The sequence below is a fragment of the Melanerpes formicivorus genome, unplaced genomic scaffold (assembly GCF_026170545.1).
Source record: "Melanerpes formicivorus ecotype bairdi unplaced genomic scaffold, bMelFor1.0.p_v2 SCAF_20, whole genome shotgun sequence".
NCBI classification, from domain to species: Eukaryota; Metazoa; Chordata; class Aves; order Piciformes; family Picidae; genus Melanerpes; species Melanerpes formicivorus.
In genome coordinates, this window is record NW_027142372.1 from 14,171,996 (window position 1) to 14,177,995 (window position 6,000).

Below are 6,000 nucleotides of genomic sequence, written 5' to 3' on the forward strand. Positions count from 1 at the left end.
AACTGGGAAACATCTCATCTGACACCATTTGTAAGAGGAAGCCCTTTTGGTGTTGCCTACTGTAAATATTTGTACACAGCAAATGCTTACATCCTGAGAGGCAAGCCAGCACCACCACACAGACAGAAACCATGGCTTAATATATGCAGTGGCAGGCATCTCTATCCTAATGTAGTTCACAAAACTTTGGACACCTAAGTTTAGCAGTCTAATCTGCCTGTTCATTTGCAGTGCTATATTAAGGATATTATCCACAGCTCTTTTCTAAGTGACGCTGTCAATAACAAAGCTGATAAAGAAATCAGCGGGGACCTAGCCAGTCTCCTTGAAGAGGTGCCTATTGTTTTTCTCACTGAAAAACAGTGGGTTTATGACAAGGTAGTTTTGAGGATGCCAGCAGGAATAAAGTAGTCAGAGCGTACATTCCAGAGCTATAGAGTGTTGCTGTATTTTTGGGTAAGGAAAACAGAAGGTCTTACATTACAGTGAGTGTTGACAGACTGAGGAAATGGCATTTGGAGCTTGCTTTAATTCCTGCATATTCCTCTCCCTTTGCAGATTTAAATAGCATGGTCATAGGATAAAGTTTGCCCTAATGACATTGTCCTAGTAACTTTTTGTCGACCTGTCTCTGCATCTTCCAGCTGAGATCAAACATTTTCAAGGCAGCCTCTCGTTCTGCCGATGTCGCACTGAGTGACTCTGACATTTCTGCCGTGCCAAACTGCATTTTAAAATCCCTCTGATGCCTAAGAACTTCCAGCTAGCTGAACAGTGACTTTTGGTCTCCTCTTTTGTTAAGATTTAAATGATTCCCAAAGAAAACGGCAAAACTGATGGAGGCAGTGAACTGGGAGCTTTCTTCTGCTGCATTCATCAATTGTCTTGACTCCAGTTAAGCTAAGAGAAAGCAGATGTCGGCACTGGGGAGCATTAGACAGAACTACAATGGAACCATTAACAGGGAGGAGTGTCTGTGTGCTGGGGTTTATCCAAAGTGGCTGCTGTCACATGTCCACTTTAACTTTCCAGCAGAGGTTTATTTTTAGTAATGAGAACTGTAGGCAGATAAAATGGATGTAAAGGCGAAGTGCATTATGATTACATCAGCTTTTGAGATGAAGTTGTGACTCAGTATGTGAATTGGAAAGGTCAGCTTCTACTCTCATTTGTGTCTGTGCAGCTCTTCTGGAGCTGATGAGCTGTGCTGGGGTTACCCTAGAATATCACCCAAGAGTTTCATAATCTGATATGACTACATGAGTCTGACAATGGTATTTACACTGACAGTTGGTAAGCCTTGCGTGATACACTTGTTCTGTACACTTCTACTTTAAAAATACCTTCTCATGTTGTTTCACATGAATGATTAACTCAGACTTGATTTATTTCCCCAAGAAAATACCTTGGTCACATCTCAGAATGCCAGGTTAGACTTAGGTAAAACGCCTGAGGTATGTAAAAAGGATTAAGTATTTGGCTAGAGAACAATGGTATCTTCAGTGCCAAATATTATCTTCACCTAACCAGGATATGCAGTCTGTCTATTTGAGATGCAAGTGGTGTGAGCCACAGAGTTGTTATCAGGGATGTTTGATGTCAAACAAAGATCAGTGAATAATTTCCAGGGGGCTGCAGGGCTGCACATTCTGCTAAACAGAGATGTGACACTTGGAAAGGTTGCTTTGTGGTTGGTTTGTGGGGTTTTGTTCTTCTCTTCAAATATTGAGAGCCAAACAAAGATGCAGGATTAACACAAAACTACAATTGTAAGAGTTTGCCTCAGTTCATGACCTTGTGAATCTGCCTTACTGTATGATGCTCACACAATTTTATTAGTTAAGCATTAACCATCTCTGTTAATTCAGAAGTGATTGGCTTAAGACTCTGGAGAGAAGCTAAGCTAAGGGGAAAAAAAAAGCTTGCAGTGCACAGTATGAATGTTGTGGCACTGGAGGTTAGAACAGGGCCACCATTTTTCTGGCAGCAAATCTGATCTTTCAAGTGACACCACCTCTGTTGTGGAAAGAGGAGTGTCACCTACTGAATGGCAAACAAAACAAGCACCCATGCCAAACCCAGCACAATGCTGCTGGCAGGATTGCTGCCTCCTGCATTCCTTCACTCTTCCTGAAGAACTAAAGTAAATGTTTCTGTGTCTGTCTGGGCAGGCATTTTGTTGCAAGGGGAAAAGTTACAAAGAACCTATTAAAAAGTTATAAAAGGTCATTGTAGTTGATACTATGGATCTAGATGTATGTTTCATCTCTTCCAGTACTGTGGATATCTGAAAATATCAGCCAATGACTACTTGGAATCGAGCTCTACTTGATTAATTCCCAGGAAACAGCTATTTTGTAGTAGTAACCTCTCTGCTATTCAGGTGTGGTGCTACAGTGACACAAATGTCATCCTGACAGAACACAGACACTCTCTGACATACCATTTCCATCTTTCTATGATATTCCCTAATCTGGTTTTCATATTTAGCTATAAAATGCAATCTTTACAAAAGAAGCATCCTTCACAGGAAGCCCCAAGATAAAGGAATCCTTACGTGCTTGTTTCAGTCCTGCTCTCCACTAAACAGAACATTCAAGCATACACACATATCTGTGAAACTAGTAACGTTTTCTATAGCCTAGTGGGGAAAAGATAGTCTCCCCCACTCAGACCACTAAAAGCAGTTCCAGTGAGAAAACTGAAACATTAACTGCATTACCAGTTAACAGTAGGTAAAGCCAAACATGTAGTAGTTAAAAGTTGCAGTGACTGCAGATAGGTACTAAATTCCTTAGGACTACAGTTCACATTTGTGGGGAAAACCATATACCTCATTTCCCCATTTCCCAGTGTTTTATGCCAGGAAAGAATGTTGCTGAGGTTTTTGAAACTGTCAGATCAGAGGTTTCACAATGTGGTGCAAGATATTTCCAGAACCACACTGGCAGATTATTGCTACAGAGAGAGATCAGGCTGGGGTCAGAGTGGCTGGAGAGTGGTCAGGTAGAGAGGGACCTGGGGGTACTGGTCGATGGTAGGCTGAACATGAGCCTGCAGTGTGCCCAGGCAGCCAAGAGGGTCAATGGCATCCTGGCCTGCATCAGGAACAGTGTGGCCAGCAGGAGCAGGGAGGTCATTCTGCCCCTGTACACTGCACTGGTTAGGCCACACCTTGAGTCCTGTGTCCAGTTCTGGGCCCCTCAGTTTAGGAAGGAGGTTGACTTGCTGGAACATGTCCAGAGGAGGGCAATGAAGTTGGTGAGGGGTTTGGAGCACAGCCCTACGAGGAGAGGCTGAGGGAGCTGGGGTTGCTTAGCCTGGAGAGGAGGAGACTCAGGGGTGACCTTCTTGCTCTCTACAACTACCTGAAGGGAGGTTGTAGACAGGTGGATGTTGGTCTCTTCTCCCAGGCAGCCAGCACCAGAACAAGAGGACACAGTCTCAGGCTGCGCCAGGGGAGGTTTAGGCTGGATGTTAGGAAGAAGTTCTATATAGAGAGAGTGATTGCCCATTGGAATGGGCTGCCTGGGGAGGTGGTGGAGTCACCATCATTGGATGTGTTCAGGAGGAGACTTGATGGGGTGCTTGGTGCCATGGTTTAGTTGTTTGGGTGGGTTGGATTGGTTGATGGGTTGGACACGATGATCTTGAAGGTCTGTTCCAACCTGGTTTATTCTATTAAATTCTATTAAAAGCTGCCAACTAAGGGGCTAGAACATAAAGAAACAAATATACAGCACTTAAGCCATCACAAGCTTAATGAAGCTACGTGTCCTTGAATACACTGGGCTCTTGTAGCACGGGAAACAGCAGCTTCTTGTTTACGTGTAACCTCTCTCAAGAATAATGCCAGTCCCAATCAAGGAAAGGAAACTTCAGGGCTGGAGCAGCTAGAAGTGCTTCCTGTGTTTAAGGTGCTAAACCAAAACAAGCAAAAAGGGAATTCTTGACAACAATGTAAAAACACAATGATGGCACACCTGAAAGTTAAATCAACATTCACCCTCCTTTTGTTTTAGGTAAAACTTCCAAAGGACTGATTCCAGAGGACTCGCTGTCAAAACCCAGAGCCAGAGTGAAAATCTGCCTCTAATTTCATTGTTTTGACAGAAAACAATCAGCTTGCCAGCAGGCAATTTCTTTAAGTGAAGGAAATTCAGCAATTAAACACAAACCACTCAGGATGCTTTCACTGCCAGCAGAAGCAAGCATGAGCACCCCATGAGGGTGGTGAGGCACTGGAACAGGTTGCCCAGGGAGGTGGTGGGAGCCTCATCCCTGGAGGTTTTTAAGGCCAGGCTAGATGTGGCTGTGAGCAACCTGCTGTAGTGGGAGGTGTCCCTGCCCATGGCAGAGGGGTTGGAACTGGATGATCCCTTCCAACCCTAACAATTCTATGATTCTATGAAGGTACCTAAGACAGCCACAGCTTCAGGAGGCTGGCCAGGAAAGCTGCCTGTTCACATGTGCTTGCATACAAATGGATCTCACAGTCCATGAGACTTCCACACTGCACTTTCTTGATCCTCCTCTAACATCCATCCCCTGACCACTCTTGCAGCAAGTAATTTTTTTCCTGATATGCAACCTAAACCTCCCCTGGTGCAACTTGGTGAGGGACTATTGAGGTTGTCAGGTAGTGATAGTACTGGGGGGAATGGAGCAAGACTAGAAATGGGTAGATTCAGACTGTGTGGGGATTGAAGATATGCCATAAGATTGGATGTTAGGAAGAAGTTCTTCCCCATGATTGTGGTGAGACACTGGAACAGGTTGCCCAGGGAAGCCTCATCTCTGGCTGGATGTGGCTCTGGGCAACCTGATGTAGTGTGAGGTGTCCCTGCCCATGGCAGGGGGGTTGGAACTAGATGATCCTTGAGATCCCTTCCAACCCTAATGATTCTATGATTCTGTGATACATGGAGTGAAGGAGGAATGCTATGGTAAAGAAGTTATACCTCTCTGACCAGCTGGGTCAGGCTCTTCCCCCAGGCACCTTGTGACAAGACAAGAGGGCATGGCCTGAAGCTGTGCCAGGGGAGGTTTAGGTTGGATGTTAGGAAGCACTTCCTCACAGAAAGGCTGATTAGGCACTGGGATGGACTGCCCAGGGAGGTGGTGGATTCACCATCCCTGGAGGTCTTTAAGAAAAGCTTGGATGTGGCCCTTGGTGGCCATGGTTTAGCTGATATGGTGGTGTTAGGTCATAGGCTGGACTTGATCATCTCAGATGTCTTTTCCAGCCTCAATAATTCTGTGATTCTGTGAATTCTCAGCAACAGCAAACAACTGCCTCAAAAATACATGAGGCTTCCCTGACCTCTACACAGCCATTATCTTATTCTCAGTCGGTTCTCAAACGCATGTCAGTTTGTTGTGCCTTTAGACTGTCTCTGAATGGTGAAAGTTTGACGAGGATCGGTCTGTCAGGGATGTGACTTTTGTCCATGGGCCGAATCTCTTCTGAATACTGGAGAAGCCTGAACCGAGCAGAATCATCCTGCAACAGGGACGAGGCTGTTGCTCCTAAAAGGGCAGTCACTCTGTTACATAACGGATTGTAGACGATCGAATCCCGTGCTGCGAAGGAGCCGGCGCGTTCTTGCCGAGTTGGCGCCGGCAGCAGGGAAGCTCTCGCAGCCGTGGGACCCGCTCCGCGCGTTGCTGTGGACGCCCAGCACGCGTTGCATAGCGGCGCGTTGCTACGGACTCCGCGCAGGCGGCTTAGGGCGCTGCCTAGTTACGCATGGGCTTTGCAGGGCCAGTCGGATGGACGGGAGTTGCGCCGAAAGGAGCCGAAGTCAGCCGAGCCGGACGGAGCCCAGGGGAGCCGGTTTCGATCGTCTGAAATCCTTTTATAATAGAGTAGATACAGGTTCTTTATTTTTAAATGCCTTTTAAAACTATAAATTACTGGCGCTTTTTGGTATCTATATAAAACCAGGAGATTTCTGTCTATTTAAGCCCTCACACTCGTAGCTACAAGTTTAAATCATT